Here is a 17684-nt window from a genome sequence, read left to right as displayed (position 1 = left end):
ACGAGCGTTCGCCTGAGCGTAGGCGTCCGCGCGTGGGCGGGGCAACGGGGGCAGGCGGTCCGTAGAGCGCTAAAACCACGGCGACGGTGAAGTAAAGAAGCCGTAGCGACTGATCGAGCGCGGCAGCGGCGCCTGGGAATATCGGGATTAGGCCCCTCCGTCTTCCCAATGCCTGAGCCGTCCCGAATCAGCCGATTCGATTTGATCGCCCGGCGTCCCGCGCCCCTTCTTCCGCCGCGCTCACAGGAAGCGGGCCCCTTCTTCCGCCACGCTCACAGGAAGCGGGCTTATGGGACCGCCTCTCGTTTGAAGACGGATGAAAATAAACGGAGTGGCTTTGGCAGGGAGATTAGACATGGGGGGGGGGAAGAGGACAGGGTGCGGTGTGACGGTGGAAGAGCTGCTCTTGGTCACGTTCCCAGCGCCTGGGGGAGGCTCCCTTCGCGTGTGGACCGGAGACCGGCCCAGCAGGCCTCGTCCTGACCTGGGAAGCGCTCCAGTTCGCCGTCCCTGCGGACCGCGGGACAGCTGTGCACCGCGGGGTGCGCACTCTCAACCTAAGGGGGATACGAGGATGTCATCCGCCCCGAAACAGCACTCCTTACTATACATGTATATATCCTTTATTACATTTCCGTTACATCCATTATACCTTTGCTTTTCTCCAGGCTGGCCAGCGGAGGATGGATTCCCTCCTGTAACAGAGTTCCTCTTGAGATTTCTTCCCATCGGGAGTTTTTTCTCACCACCGTTTGAGGGATTTTCTCTCCACTGGGGAGTTTTTTTTTATTTTTTACCTTCTGCGATTGCTATTTGGGGGTTCAGGCCTGGTTTTTGCCCTCCTGTTACTCTGTAAAGCATCTTTGTCACAGTTTTCTATAAAAAGCGCTATGCAAATGCAATTGATTCCATTTGATGTAGTGTGGTATATACACAGGCACTGTTGAGAAGGATGATGTTGTTCCTTGTGGTAATGGGCATTTTTTCTAAAGCCTGTACTATTCTGCTTCTAACCAGAACCTGCAATAAATGTCCTTTTGCCAAAGGATTGCTGCAGCTTGATGCCATCAGACCCACCATTGATCTAAGGTACAGGTGGATAATGTAATTGTAATGGACTTATGTTTGAGCAAAACGTGTAGCTGCCTACTGTAGCTGGCATCCTGTGGCTCAAAAGGGGTAGCTGGATATTGTAAGAGACAAGCTGTTGATAAAGACCATGGCTGGATACTGTGAGAGACGGGATTTATAATGAATGTGATGGCTGATGGGTTACAGTGCTCATAAAGGATGTAATATTTCGGGTGTGTGATCTTTAAAAGACGCAGCTGTGCTGTACTGGATGTATTGTTTGTGATGGATATAGGTAGTGAGGACCCTGCTGATGAGGGGCTGTAGATTTTCTGGTGCGCACGTTTGTTTCCAAACTTTAAGACTGCAGGTAGAAACAAAGAGAGGCCCAACGAGACATCAGTCACTGTATTCGCTCACCGTGTTCTCCACTGATCAGTTTTAGCGTTCGCTGGGCTGACAGGAACGTCTCAACACCGAGAGCGTTCAGCGCCCTTGTGTGCGGCCATGTTCGGACGAGGTCAGCGCCGCTCGGGGGCACGTTAACGCGCCGCGGGCGGCACCGCTCTGAATTCCAGCGCGGGCGCGGCCGAGCGTGGCACGTCCGCATCCTCTTTTACTCCGCCTCGACGCATTCCCGTTTAGTACCGCCGTTCTGTCGCTAGGTTACGGAGTACTCGGGCTGGTCGATAGCGGGTTTACTCTAGGCTACAGGTAGCTCAGGAGGGCGACATAGCTCAGGAGGTAAGACCGATTGTCTGGCAGTCAGAGGGTTGCCGGTTCAAACCCCGCCCTGGCCATGTCGAAGTGTCCTTGAGCAAGACACCTAACCCCTAACTGCTCTGGCGAATGAGAGGCATCAATTGTAAAGCGCTTTGGATAAAAGCGCTATATAAATGCAGTCCATTTACCATTTACCATTTACCTCTCATAACGACCGCGTTCTGTGATGCGCAGGGTCATAGGGACAGCACAAAAGAGCACGAATAAAAGCAGGGCCGTGTCCCACAGCTGATCCACACCTCGGGGGGGGGCTGGGGTGGGGGTGCATGACAGACGCACGTCCGCCTCCTCCGGCGACGGGCCGGGTCCCCGCCTGGGAACGCCGCCCCCCCCCCCCCCCCCCCCCCCCCCCCGGCGACCGAGGCCGGCGCCGTTTTCCACAGGCTGCTCGGAAGCGAGGGACTTCCTGTGGAGGCCAAACATCTGTTTACGTTCGCAGTGTCAGAGAGCGGCGATGAGGCGTGGGAACGAGAGGATCTGCCGGGGGGCCGGGGGGGGGGGGTGCGGGGGGAGGACGGGGGGGTGTTGGGTTATCTAAAACAAGAGGGGACCAGGGACCCAACCGTCACCCGTCATCCTGTCACACAGCAGCGAGGACAGAGGCTCCGCGAATCAGGCTCATCAAATAAAGTAAATACTGTGTAAACAAATAGTCACGGGAACCGTAACATAGGGAGGAGGGGGGGGGGGTGCTACAAATGGTTTCCCAGGACAATACCATGCGCCCCTCATGGTGAACAGTAGTGACGGGAGGGATTTGGCGGGGGACCGCGCTGTAGCCGCTGCCTCTGAAAGCCGCGGTGCTTAAATAAACTGCCGTGCCCTCTCAGCGGCTCTGGGCATGTCTGGACTGCCACCCTGTCTCTGCCGTAATCCCCTGGCAACGCCGCTTTTCCCAGCCCGCTGACTTCAAAACAAACCGTTATCTGTCCTTCCAAAGGGGGGGGGGGGGGGGGCGGTGCGGCGGTGGGGCGGTGGGGGCCCGTCACATGAGAACAGGCCCCACAAAGCCTGCACACACCATTAGCTTCATACAGCCAGGCGGAGACAAAGAGCCCTTAAGGTCGCGCCGCGTGCTTCAAAGGAGTTTACTGCCGCTACCTGCCGTTTCCATCGCTGAAGCAGATTACACCCTGTTTTTTTCTTCCCCCCCCCCCCCTTCTCCCCCCCCTCCTCTGGTGGCCTTGTTGAGTTACAGCCTTCAAGGCTTCAAACCCATTGCTTTTCTGATGTGTCACTTGGCGATAGAACCTGGTACGGTCACTCGCTCTCAATTTTCACAGTTGGCTTAAAATGCTGTCTGTTTGCAGTCTGCCCTAGAGAGCTCGAAGCGTGTTCCTTTTGAACTACAATTCCCAACATGCAGTTGGGATGTGTGCAGAATCCCCCAGTTCATGCACCCTGAGGTCAGGTCATTTAGTTTGCTGAAAAATGGGGCTGCCAAGAACCCACAAAAACTGAGCATTTGCTTCCAAAATTCTGCTCTGCTTTCTGTCTGGGACAGGGAGACACTGCCGGGTCAGATTGTAACCTGGCACAGACGAAGATAAATGTCAAGAACTGCACGCTAGTTCGATAGCATGCCTTGGCATCTTTTTTTTTCCCATTGAATCCAGTATAAAGAAGAAAAGAGAACATTTGCTAGAAGAAAGTGGGTAAACACGCAGGCTCGACAGATGCAGGATAGTTACAGGAAGTCTGGTTAGTTTGTACGTTCAAAATATTGAGGGCAAGAAGAATGACCAGAAGCTGTATGTGTTGCGTTACTTTTGTATCCTGATTTTTGTATACCCGACACAGTTATACCTTTTGGGAAAGAAACTCAAGTGTATCCCAGGGTGATGACCACTAGAGTGTCAGTGTTTTTTTTTTCCTGGCCCAACATAGTAGAAAATATGTGATTGAGTCCACAGTCTTTATGAAGTCATGCTTGTGTGCATGTTAAATACAGTGTTGTGCAGGTACTGCTGTTTTGCCGCTCCAGTGACATCACTAGATTATGGAGAAGGCCTCTATATATTTTCTGCTCAACTGCATGTTTGAGGCCCTGCTGTGTTGGTCTGGATGTTGTAGATTGGGCAGTAATCCACGCACAGATAATGAAACATCTGTTTTTAATCCGGTCACGCTTACAGTACAGATGCAATATGGCGGGAGGAGGTTGGGTGGTGGTGGTGGTGGTGGTGGTGGTGGTTAATTTGTTTCTTGCCCGTGCGGTGATGCAGCCCAGAGGCCAGAGCTGAATCCTGACTCTGCCAAGGCCCGAAACGCTCCTTTAATGAGAAACGCTAAAGCCAGATTATTCCGTCGCCATCGGTTTCGGGGGACGGGTGTACAGCAATGGGATCGTGTGCAAATGTGATGGGGTATTCCAAACGGGGAAATAAATGGGGGGCTGAATTTGTTGTTTATAAAGTTGTATTTAAAGAAGAGTAAAGTAAAATATAATACAAAAGAAGGTGGGCTAAGGACAAGCACATGGCAGTACCACCCGTTTTGGGGACTGGAGAAGCCTCCCTCTCGCTTCCGGAATACTCCGGAGAGTTTGTGTTTACACTTGCCGAATGAAATGTAAATGATGAGAAGGATGGAGGGAATTAGGCGCAGGAGCTGGCTTCCTGCTGGCTCCCCGTCCTGGCCTGGGCTGGCATTTCTCTGGGTGTCGCAGAAGGGAGAGCAGTTGGTTCACTTCCTGTCTTCATTGGTGTTTGACGGGCTTTTGGCAGACGCTCAGGCAGCTTAAGGTGTGTGTGTGTGTGCGTGTGTGTGTGTGTGCGCGCGTGTGTGTGTGTGCGTGTGCGTGCGTGCGTGCATGCGCGTGTGCACGTGTGCGTGTGCGTGTGTGCGTGTGCGTGTGCATGTGTGTGTGTGTGTGCGTGTGTGCGTGTGTGCGTGTGTGCGTGTGTGCGGGTGTGTGGGTGTGTGGGTGTGCGTGCGTGTGTGCACGTGCGCGTGCATGCTTGTGTGTGTGTGTGGTCAGCTCTCCGTGCCGTTCGAGCTCAGTTTCCCAGGCGAGTGCTGGAGCAGATGCTCTCTCAGACCGAGGTGACGACCTGGCGCCCGTCCAGGAGCCTGGGGGGGTGGGGGGGGTCGCTCGCTCCCTGTGGACCCCCGTGTGACTGCCCTGGGCTCGTATGGACGGCAGCACTGCACAGGGAGGGGCTCCAGGGAGGGGGATGGAGAGCAAAGATGAGCGAGAGGGAGAGGAAGACTGAAGAGGGGAAGGTGAAGGAACAGGCAGCAGACGCTTTTGGGGATGAGAGAAGATGGTGGGATTAAGCCGGAAGGATAAAGGAGAAAGGAGAGGGGGATTTAAGAGGAGGACAGGGGCCAGCGCGCATGCTTGCACCCGCGGCTCTCTCTGTCCACCGCTCTGTGTGCGTTTAGGCTAGCCTTTCAGTCCCCCCTTCTCTGTGTGCGTCTATAGCTGCCTGTTCAGTCCCGCCACATCGCTCCTCTTACCTGTAACGGGTTGTGTGCGTTCATTCGGCTGTAGGGAAGCCGCTGCCTTTGTGCATCTTAAGCGCCAGGCTAAAAATACGAGCGACGCAAACTCCAGAGCTCTGAGCGCGGTCCGTACCGCGCACTGGAGGAATGTTCCGGGAGCTCTCGGGGGGCGGGGGGGATGGGATGGGGGGGGAGGCTGGGCTTTGGGTGTTTGTGTGAGGATGTTTAATTGATGAGAGAAAAAGGCTGCTCTTTTGTTTATAAGCGAAGCGGTTGGGGCCCGGTGCCGTGCTCAGAACCCCCCGCTCGTGTTATGGTTCCCCGGTCACGCGGAGGCGAAGGCCGCTGATGTGCGTATCGAAATAAACGTTTTGGTTCTGCGGCCCGTTTGTCATCAGTTTCAGGTGCTTCGTGCCCCTGAAGAATGCCGCCGTCAAACCGCGGGTCGCCTGTTTTCTGCCTCCTTCCATAAAGACTGGAGTACAGAAAGAAGGATGTTTTTCCTCGCTAACACTCAATAAATTTGAGCCCATAGACCATATTTTTCTTTACCTGTAGTGGTAGTGATTATTTAGTGATCGTTAATACACTACTTGGTGAATATATATCAGGGAAGTCTCAACATCGGGAGAATCTGCTCCTTCCTGACCAAATATGTCGTACAGCTACTAGTCCAAGCCCTTGCTGGCTGGTTTATGGGCCTGTACCATAAGGTCTCTGCAGCTAGTCCAGAATGCCTGTGCCAGCCTGGCCCTCGCCCTGCCTGAATGCCCGCATGCCACGGCGCATCTGAACGCCCTTCACCGGCTTCCGCTGGCTGCCCGCGTTCAGCACAAATCGCTCACGCTGGCACGCCAGGCTGGCACGCCGGGGCTGGCATACCAGGCTGGGAGCGGAGCTGCCCCTCGCCATCTTCAGACAATGGCTGCACCCCACCGCACCGCCCGCTCCAGCCAGACCTCGCTGTTCAGCATCCTCCCGCCAGCTGGCCGTCCCCCCCGGCAACCACTCCTCACAAACCCCCCCCCTTCTGTACCCTCATCTCCCGCTGGAGGACTGACCTTCCCAAACAGCCAAAAAGGGGGATTCGCCGACTGTCTTACACAAACTTCTAAATGCGCACCATTTCAAACTGTACTTGTGTTTCTTAAAAAAAAAATGCTTTTCTCCTTTTATCTGTCTTGAGGAATGCACCATGACTTGGTATTTGACGTGTACTTTGGCTTAGAACGTCGGCTAAAAGACTGAATCGTGAATTGTTGCACCAGCCCATTGATTCACTGAGGGGGAAAACAAAAACTTTTTCTCAGCTCATGTTGCGCTTCTGTGACCGTTGAGCTGCAGGGTTCCAGAGCCACACAATCGGCAGCCGTGTGGGAGCAGAACGCCCCAGCGGGGTGAGAGGGAGCTGCTGGTGGGGCTTTGTGTCCGTTAAGCGGGGGCCGGGGGAACCGGGGTGAAACGGGGACCCGTCGGTCAGCGCTCCCCGCCTCGCGGTTCCCCTGCGGTCGGAACATGACGGTCCGCTCGACCGCGGGCCCCCGTGTTCCTCCTGCCTGTTCCTCCTGCTCCCCTTTTGTTTTCCCTCCCCTCAGATCTGCCTTTGAAGCGAGCGTGTGGGGGTGTGAGTGCATTTACACAGCTTGTGAGCCTAGCAAGCCTAGCTCGCTGTCATTCTGAATCGCTCGTCCCAGCCCCGAACGCCATCCCCGTTCCAGGCCGTTACACCTTCTCTCCTGCTGAAGTCTGTCAGCTGCTACGCCGGGTTTCTACACGCGCAAGCACAGCGTTTATAGTGGCTGTTACTCAGGGCGTCTGTGTCTCTCTCACACGGTGCACCGTACTGCCTGGACACCGTTATTTATCCAGGGTACGCAGTCAGCCGCCTCATTTCCTGTCCTTAGGAAGGCAAACCGCCTCGCAGGCGACGGTCAAGCTCTGAAGAGCACCGGGCTTCTTAAAATGGCTCCAGCGTTTTTTTTTTTTTTTTTTTTTTTTTTTTTTTTTGGTGCAACAGACATGGACACACCTGCAGCGAATGCGACAGCGTTCGCGCACGGCGCGGGGACAATCTGCGGAACCCGACGCGCTGTTTTCCCTCCTTTTAGGCGTAAACGGCCGGGCCGGGCGCCGCTCGCCTCCCTCTGATGACATCTTTTTGAAATTGAAAGGACACAGAGCACGGCGGCGGCATGGTCCTGTCCTTTCAGATGACAGCAAATGAATTTGGCTGCGCTGTTACAGCCACCGAGCTGAGGACTCGCAGGACCGAATTTAGATTGCACATTTAGCCGCGACTGAGGGGGGTGGGGGTGGGGGGGTAAGAAACACACATCTCGGGTTATTCGCCTTCCCTTTTCTTTTTCGGTGAGGGGCGGGGCGAGACAGAACCGACAGAGACCACCGCGTTCTTCTCCTGCCTCATTTAGGAGCTGCCTTTTAATTGGTCTCTGCCTGAATACATTTTCCTCACAGGTAGATTTCATGCTGCATTTCACCTAATGTTTATTAATCAAGCATACTTTATTTCTTGATTTTTCTTTTTTTGTGTGTGTGTGGGTTGGGGTGGGGTGGGGTGGTGGGGGGCTTTTAATCAAGAGACTAGTTCTTCCAAGCTCAAAGCAGAATAATTGCCCTGCTGCGTTTAAACGGTTTGCTGGAGAGAGGGGGGTTGCTGGCTGGTTGCCAGGTCAGTTATACGTTGAAGGTGCCCGTCTTTCGGGTTAAATGCGGAAGGTAATCATGATTCATGTGAAACAGACGGCCGCTCGCTTCGCCCCGCTGAGTGTGATGGAACGGGACCCCGCTGGCGTGCGCTCCTGCCACGGCGGGGGCTGCCTGGGGGGGGGGGGGGGGGGGGGGGGGGATAGGCTGCGGCGAGCTTCGCGGCCGTCACACGGTCACAAACACTTTTCAGCTGCGGCACTGCGGCCACTGGCTTCCTGAAGTTATAGACAGATGTGCGGGGTGGATGGAGGGTGACATTACATTACACCAGACTTTTATTACACCACACCACACAATACTACATGACACAGCGCTATTACACACTACACTGCATTACATGATGATATATTACACCACTCTACAACACATTGCACCACACTATATTATATCACTACTACAGTACATTACACCACACTATATTATACCACACTACACTACATTACATTACACCACACTATATTATACCACACTACACTACATTACATTACACCACACTATATTATACCACACTATATTATACCACACTACACTACATTACACCACACTATATTATACCACACTACACTACATTACATTACACCACACTATATTATACCACACTACACTACATTACATTACACCACACTATATTACACCCCACTACACTACATGACGCCATATTATATTACATTGTACTGCACTGCATTATATCACACCACACTATATTTTATCGCACTATACTACATTACATTACACCACACTATTACACACTACATTGCATCACACTACACTACATCACCTTATTCCTTAATTTGTAGACCTCCTTCTGCAGAGCTTCTCCTGCACGCCTTGGATTTGTACCAGTCTTCTGCTCACCCCGTCAGACGTGTGGTTCTGACACAAATTATTGTGAAGTGCTTTGCTCCACGGTTAGCGCATCACCCAGGGTTTGAAGCATTCACGGGTTGATAGATTGATGTACTGGAAGAGAGCTATAGGAACAGCTGTGTGTGAGCTCCCTATGGTTTCATCTGTTCAAATAAAGACACTGTATCACAGTGACAGAGGCAATGATTCTTATCCCTCTTTTTATTTCACCAATTCGCTGAAGTGTGTTCTAATTGATTAATATTCACCCTTGCTTTTGGAAGCGCCTGCATGTATAAAAAAATGAAAACGTGGTGTTCATGTACCGCATACCACCCTCCCCCCTTCCATCAGGAGCCCTTTTCTGGACCGGCGTCCAACTCCATGCTTAATTGAATGAACGCGGGCCAAATGCCGGCCGCCCTGCGTCTTCTCCACCTGCTCCAGCCTCTGGGGCGCGCTGCTCTCAAGGTCGTGCCCAAGTCCTCCGGTCCCGAACTCGGTCCCGAGGAGAAGAAACGAAATGCGAGCTGTAACAGGGGTCGCCGTGACGATGAGCCACGTCAAGGCTGTCGCGCATCTAGGTCGCGCATCTAGGTCGCGCACGGAGGTCGCTAACGAAGGTCGCTAACGAAGGTCGCGCACGAAGGTCGAGTGTGAAGGTCGCGCACGAAGGTTACGTTTAAGGCCAGCGGTTTGGGGTACTGGTCTGAGGAAGCGTCCGTCCCCGCGTCAGTCCAGCGCTCGGGGCCTGGGGAAACGCCCTGCCGTCCTCGGACCGGCGCGGAAGCTTCCGGAGCGGCCCCGTGTGACAGCCCCATTCGTCTCCCTGTCATCCGCCTGGCTGCGGCGGGCCGTCGAAGGCCCCCCCAGCGGCGCGGCCGCGGCCCAGTGCTGTCAGGCCCCTCTCCGCTCTAACCTCAGACACGCCAGCGCCCCTGTGTCACGCCTCGACAGCTGTGTTGACTCGGGATCGGACCTGACACGCATGCACACACACGCGCACACACATTCTCTCACACACACACACACACACACACACACATTCTCTCACACACACACACACACATTCTCTCGCATACACACACACACAAGCACACACAGCCACCCACCCACACACACAAGCACACACCGCGTGCGCACACACACACACACACACAGAAAGTTGGCACACAGGTGACCTCTGATGCCCTTGGAAAATATAGCCCTGAATGCTGAGGAAAAAAGGACAGGGAACAGGCAGCGGATGGCCACGTACATCCCTGGATGCACACACTGACATGCGCGCGCACACACACCCGAACGCACACATCACTCAGGGCTTCCCCTCCCACTTTGACTTGTTATGACAGACTGTCCCAGTGCAGTCCTCGGGGTGAGCGCGGCGTATGCGTTTAATTAGCCGCTATTTTACAGAGTCTCTCGCCCCATCTTGGTTTGGAAGACCGCGGTCCGTTAACAGGACTGTAAAGAAGGGACTATGGCAGCGGAGGGAAATAGAATTTTGCCCCGTCAGGTTAGGCTGCGCCTGTGTACATGTTTTAGGAGCCTGTGCAGTATTGATGAGCCGACAGCGTTTGATGGATGAGGCCCGGCGCAGACGCCGCTCCCTCTCACTGCCTCCGAGGACTGCTCTCTAATTACTCCTGTGAGCGCAGACTGTGTGCGTGTGTGTGTGTGTGTGTGTGCGTGTGTGTGTCTGTGTGTGTCTGTGTGTGTGTGTGTGTCTGTGTGTGTCTGTGTGTGTGTCTGTGTCTGTGTGTGTGTGTGTGTGTGTGTGTGTACGTGTGTGTGTCTGTGTGCGTGTGTGTGTGTGTGTGTGTGTGTGTGAGAGTGTGTGTGTGTGTGTCTGTGCCTGTGTGTGTGTGTGTCTGTGTGTGTGTGTGCGTGTGTGTGTGTGTCTGTGTACGTGTGTGTGTCTGTGTGTGTGTCTGTGTGTGTGTGTCTGTGTGTGTGTGTGTCTGTGTCTGTGTCTGAGAGAGCGAGTGAGAGACTGGCTTATAATTAGCCGTACCGCTTCGATACGATAAATAAATACTAATGTCTTCTTGATTTTTATTGTTCCCTTGTTGACGCGCGTAATGTCGCTGACAGAATTGCGTGCTCTGAAGTGCCGTGTCTGGTCACTGCAGCAGAGCTTCACACCCCTCCTCCCCTCTCCTCCTCCGATATCGCCGAACGCAAACCAGGCTGCGATGACAGCGCTGATGTCACGGCCGCTGTCGGAGACACCTGTACGCCTCGCCTGAACGCCGCGCAATTAAGGAGGCGAGCCCGCGAGAGTCGCTTTCCCTCGGCTCTCGCCGCCCGCCGTTTATCGATTGACCGCCGCGCCTCGAACCACACAAACACAACACCTCGCGCAAACGGACAGGGCGTTAGCGAGCGAGCACCGCCGCCGCCGCCCCCGCACCGCATCTGTAGGGACGGAGTCGGGAGATAATTAGTCGCGGGGAAGCGGCGGACAGTGCCGGGAAGGCCGCCCCCCCCCCACCTCGCCCTGTCAGGGAAACGTCCGCGCCGCGCCGCATCGCTAATGGGGCCCGGTCGAGCGGTTACCGCCGGCGACATGCAGGCCCGCCTCACGCCGCTTAATTAAAGCGTGCGACGGGACGTGCCCTGGATGCCCTCGCTCGCCGTCCTCTTCTGTCGGGATTTCGCAGAGCCGGGCGCCCACACTGGCGTTGTTCCATACTCCCCCAACCTCCGCCTCTCCATCTGGGGCAGGGAACACATGTCCACCCGTCTGCGAGGATCCAAGGTTGCTCGTGCGGTCGGAACTCTGCCACTATCGCGATCTGATGGGGCTTGATGTGCGGTTACATCCCCCGAGCTGGCAGCCAGTCTATCGCTGATTCGGACCAATCGTTATGTTCAGCTGTGGAGCACGATGTCATATTATTGGTTCTTGCGTTCGAAAGAATGTGATGTGATCACCCATGACAGAGCCTATGAAGTCTCACTTTCCCTTCAGCTAGTGTCAAGATGAGATGCTGTAGATGGTATCAGGTCAGATCCTTGGCGTGACTCAGCTGTGCATTGAGCCCCCAGCCTTTCAGGATCACTGACCATCCAGCCTGTGCTGGAGACAAACGTCCCTGAATCTCTGTACTCTCTCTGTGAATGGAAGAAGCTGGATGCACAGAGCCAGTATGGGGTTCATTATGCCAGTATGGGGTTCATTATGCCAATGGGCTTTCCCAGGTCCTTGGGGTCTATACTCTAGCCTACCAGCAGGTGGTGGAGACTATCTTCCCTGTGGCCTGGTCGAAGGCCCAAGACCTTCTTTTGGTGATTTGAGCAGTCCACCTTCCAGGGCATTGACCCCAATCCAATCTCATCCTCTAGTTGTTTTTCCCAGGGAAAGTCAAATTCATGTCATATTTTCTTTGATTTTGTTGTTGTTGTTGTTGTTCATTGCTGTTTAATCTCCAAACACCCGCCTTTCCTGCTCATTTTTATTTTATTTTCTTTTCCTTGTTATTCGTTTGAATCCGAAAGGGCTCATTCGCGCACGGGCGGGGCTCCTTAATGGTGCTTGTGGGGAGCGTGGCTCTCTCAATTTGTCTGAAGCCAGAAATGACAGCACTCAGAAAGAGAGATGCATTATGTGCTATTAGCAGCCACAATGAGCGGCGAATTGGCACATCACAGCTATTACATCATTTATTTCTGTTTTTTATTCTGCGTATTAAGCAGTTACAGTTTGATACCCAGAATTTGTCACAGACGTCTGGTGTCTGGCTTCGGGGCGCAATTGCAGCTGACCGTCGGGGAATTGTCCCAGTTCCTTAAACACTATCTAACCCCCCCCTCCACTTCCTGTACCCCCCCCGATGAGGGTGCGCTTTCTCCCTGGCTCTTTCAAATAACTGCGTTTTCTTGTCTCGATCGTTTAGCAGCAGACTCGTGTCTGGTCTGTGAGTCGTCTTACCGATCGGAGCGTCCTCCCAGGGTCCGTTCGCCCACCCCCCCCCCCCCCCCAACCACCGTTCTCCCCCCGGCCCCTGCCCTCCACCTCCACGCCGTTCAGGTTCCTGCCCTCCACCTCCACGCCGTTCAGGTTCCTGCCTTTTCTGCTCCATTTCAGGAGACGCGATGGCGTGTTTCCCGCTCTTAAAGCCAGCCCTCAGAAATGTGCAGTGCATTTATGTGTTTTTCTCTCCGCGCCGTATCGCTGGGGAAACCGTGTAGCCTTTTTTTATTCAGCCTCGCTCGAGCGTTTGGAAGGCTTTTTCACTTCCCCACGCTGGGACTAAACTCTCCTGGCTTCCCCGAGCCTCCCGAGTCACCTGCCTTTCTTCCTCGCCCTCCTTTTTTCCCTTTTCCCTTCTGTATTTCTCGCAATCCCCCTCTCCATTCCTCCCTCCCTTCCCTTTATCAGCAGGTGTGATGGTGTCCTTTTTCCCCCGTGAGGAGAGAGAGAGAGCTCAGCCGATCGTCAGGAGGGGAAGGAGTTGTCCGTTCATTGAAGCACGGGGCGGGACTGACGCTTCGCCGTTAGCGTTTGACCCGCCGCGGCGAGCGGGGCGTGAACGAGCCTCGTCCGCACGTCCGGGCGCAGACGAAACGAGGACGGGACGCGGCGTTCCCTCGGACGTTCCCGCTCAGACCCCTGTCCGACGAGGCGCAAGCGAAATGAGCTCCAGCACGCTGAGCATTAGCCCACTTGCAGTCAAAGCTGTCCGTCAGAAGGAGGCTCGTGTTGTAACTGCAGACGCTGTCACTGTCCAGTTTGGCCACCCTCGCGTATACATGTGGTCTTCGCTTTTCGCAGACGGAGAGGGTTGGGCCTGGTAATTGTGTGTCTGCGATTTTCAGAAGGAAGAGCAGATTTATGCATCAAGCTGCAGGCGGTGTATTGACTTCCCCCCCACCCCCCCCAGCACCTGGATAATTCAGTGTTCTAGCCGTGCTTGTAATGTCGGTGTTCAAAATGAGTTTTTCAAAAGTAAAAGTGAAGGTATTGCCAAATTCATTTATTTTTCTTGTAATTATCGTCTTTTCCTTTAGATACACAGTGAACAGTGCAGCGTACAAAGAGCTGTGGAAGCGCTAGGACCTCAGCAGGCGTGACGCGTGAAGTGTTTATTATCGAGCTCGTTAGACGGGAAGTGTGATGAATGAAAAAAAAGCAACCGAGGCTTTCGAAGCCGTGGGAGACCGGGCCTCAACCAAAACAAAGCGGCGCGCACGTGACTCTGTAGCGGTCCTGCGAGAGGTTCGTTTGCACGCGCGAGGACAACATTTCGATTTCCATACGGACCCTGGCGGGGAGCGGGGGGGTCTGAGGAGGTGGGGGAGGGGGGGCGGGGGAGCGTAGCCGAGCGCTCCTCTGGAAGACGAGCTGCGCACCTTTGTGGTAGAACGCTCGCCGCGCACTGGCGGGGGGGGGGGGGGGGGGGGGGGGGGGGGCGATGGGGGGGAGGGATTATACAGCAGATGAATCTGGGTTGCGATTCTCGGAGTGGGAATTGGACCCGCACCCTGGGGAGCCCTCTTCTCTTACACGCACTCTTTAATAGCCACAGTGATTCAGCACATCTCTCTTAATGTCTCATCAGCATGTGTGTGTGCCCATTACCGCGATTGGCTTTCCTGTTGATGCTTGGTCCAGAGGGAGGGCTCTCCCCTACTTCTCCGCTCACGCTACGCCTAGCAGCAGCCTTGTCTTACCCGCGCTCGCGCGAACGAGTACAGCACCTGCCCCACTTCGCTTCAGCTGCAGGACGAGAGAAAGATAGACGACGTACGAATTCTGTTCAGAGTGTTAATGGCTGACTGTCTGACACACAGGCGTTAACGGCACAGGGCATGCCAGTGGAATTACACCGCTGAGGTGTTGATACGGGAAGCGGCTAAGCTAAGGCCTGGTTACCTGACCCAAACCTGATAGGGCTGGAAGGTACATGTTGTGTTCGGCTCGGGTTGGGCTGTGTTTTATTACCATGTATCTGCTTTCGTACGGTACCAGGCTGAATCATTATTGGTGATTTCTTTTGATTAATGCCATTTAATTGATTCAGGATATGTACATGCAAATTATTGAGACATGATTACACTGATGAGCTGCGTCTGAAGATGCTTTGCAGCAGTCGGTGTGTATTACTTCTACTTCGTGTTATCTGGAGAGACCGTGTTGAATCGATGGAAGATGAAGGCTTTAAAATTTTATTGAAGAGTGTGGTGAAGCAAATGTGTGTGCTTTTTCTCCAAACTTTTTCCCAAAAAAGTCATTGCAGTGCTCCGCAGACCCCAACATTAAAAAATCACAAATAAAAATTTCTCGAAGAGTTCCCAAAACTTAAAGCCCATATAACCAAGCCCTTGTTTTGCCTCAGGTTGGGTACTGGTAAAAGTATAAAGCCTTGGTTTGAGGTGGTCAGATCTAGACCCTGGTTGGGCCCTCAGGCTGATCATGTGACTGGGGGGGAAGTGATGGTGGATGGGCAAGCGCACAGTAAATTCAGAGCTTACAGTGTGCCAGGCTCTGGACCTTGTTGTCTGGCTCGTTTGATGGAGAGGGTTTGCTCGCTGGACCTCTCTGCAGATATCCGAATTAATGGGGCCTCAAGACAGATGGGTAAACATCCACCATTCTCTCTATCTCTCTCACACTCTCTCTATCTCTCTCACACTCTGTCTCTATCTCTCGCACACACACTCTCTCTGTCTCTCACTCTCTAGTTCTTGTCTCTCACTTTCTCACTCTGTCTGTTCGTGTCTCCTCCTCCCCCCCTCTGTTTGTTTCTCGAGCTTTCTGGGCCTGCTCGGCGCACGGCAGCGATGCTGCCGCTTTGATGCCGTTGTTGTTTGGTGGGAACTTTCCCCGAATCGATCCCCCCGCAAAGCCCCTCCAACCGATCGCCCCGTTTCACCCCCGGATCCCCTCCTAACGAGGATCTAATGAGAGCCATTAATCAGACGCTCCGCCTTCTGGAGCGGGAGATCGGGGCTCCCGGGAGTGAGAGAGCCGGGCCGTTCTTTAAACATTTATCTGTCCGCGGCATAAATCAGCCTGACGGGCGTGTGGGTCACCCCCTCGCCTGAGCCTCGGTCCGCCTGGGGTGGGGGAGGGGGGGTGCTGCGGGGGGGTGGGAGGGAGGGTGTTGACAGTGTTCTCCCACTCCTGAGTCAGGAGTCCTCACAGGGTCGTCGGTGTCACGTCCCCCCGCGGGACACCGTGCCCAAACACTCACGGCACCCTTGGAGCGCCTCGCCTCCCCACCCGGGGGAAATCGATCCCCGCCCCCGCCCGGCTTGGGCGAGCTCCAGGGGGCCCGAGGGCCCGCTCGGTTGGCCCGGGGCCCGTCTCCTACGCGGAATATTTGGCGATTGCTTCCCATCAGCCAGGCTGTGGCCGTGGCGCCCCCCCCCCCCCCTCTCCGCAGTGCATTAGAATCCAAACGGCCCCCACCGCCGCCATCCGAAAACCCGCTTCGGGGGCCAGGCTGACTCGCATACCGTTTAGCCTCACTTTGATTGATGTGTTCAGCTGGCCACTGGGATGCCTCCGCAGGCGTTGGCAGTGATATAAATTACATTGTGGAGAGGCGGTATTAATGCATCAGCAGCCAATGGGCAGGCTGTTTTAGTCGTATGTCAGCCTTTCACGTTTCAGTCAGCTAGTGAGTAAATGTGACCGTACAGGCAACAAGTAGTGCCAGTAATCATTACAAGAATAAAACATTGTGTTGTCTTGCAAAAGGAAAAGGGGGGTGGGGTGGGGGGGGGTACAAGCTAATTAAATTGATAAATTAACTGCTAATTAAAAAATGAATGTCAGACAGCAACTCTCCGGATGCCCATTTATTGAACCGAAAAATGCCAACCGGTTTGTGCCGCACTTGTGTTCAGTTTTTCCAGCATTAAAAAAATCTGAGATTGATGCTGTGTCTTGTTTATGTTCCTGTGTTATGAACAGCGTGGGCTACTTTGTTGTTCCCGCTGAGATCAGTTTTGCAATACATTTTACTTTTTTTATTTTATTTTAACGCGAACCATAACATTGGTTATTTACTGTCCGGGTTGTTGCAGGAATGAATATAAATGACAGTGGAAGTTGTGTCTTATAGCTGTGTGAATGAAGCGCACCCTCGTGTGAATGAAAATGAGTCTGGATGTAATAATACTGCTACCTTTTGGCGTCTTGCCCATTTTGTACCCTTTGTGTTTTATGAGCAAAGGCTGCAATTTACTCTGTTGACTGTTTACCAATCATATACCGAACTTCTCTCTTGATTTTATTATTTCACTGTTTACTGCTTGGTCTTCACATAAGGTGATTACCATTCCTTATTGTTGCATTTCGCCCTTGGTGCCCTATCTTTTGGCCATGGTGTGCCGTTAAATTTAGATTCATCAAAGGCCAATGTGTCCTTCCCCCAATGCTGACCCTGTATGTGTGCGTGTGTATGTGTGCGTGTGTGTGTGTGTGTGTGTGTGTGTGTGTGCCCATGTATATATGTGTACATACTATGTGTGTGTGTGTGTGTGTGCCCACTCATGCACACATGCATAATGCGTGCGTGTGTGTGTGTGTGTGTGTGTGTGCCCATGTATATATGTGTACATACTATGTGTGTGTGTGTGTGTGTGCCCACTCATGCACACATGCATAATGCGTGCGTGTGTGTGTGTGTGTGTGTGTAGTTGTACACAATCATGTTTTCACCTTGAAAGTGGGAGTGTAATAAGCAGTAAAAACACTGGGACCCAGGCACAGCAGTGCTTTAGTACTGTTTGCAGAGACAGAGAGAGAGAGAGAGAGCCCAACAGAGAAACACCATATTACTGCGCTAATAGATTGG

At 53.6% G+C, this 17684-nt stretch overlaps 1 protein-coding gene across 1 annotated transcript in view; it reads left to right on the top strand.

Annotated features, from left to right (window-relative positions):
• cog5 (component of oligomeric golgi complex 5) overlaps positions 1-17684 on the top strand; it is a 125775-nt gene that overhangs the window by 26370 nt on the left and 81721 nt on the right. The window lies entirely within an intron of this gene.

Source organism: Anguilla anguilla, chromosome 7 (assembly GCF_013347855.1).
Source record: "Anguilla anguilla isolate fAngAng1 chromosome 7, fAngAng1.pri, whole genome shotgun sequence".
NCBI classification, from domain to species: Eukaryota; Metazoa; Chordata; class Actinopteri; order Anguilliformes; family Anguillidae; genus Anguilla; species Anguilla anguilla.
Note: the sequence above shows the minus strand (reverse complement) of the source record. Positions and strands in the feature narration are given on the sequence as shown.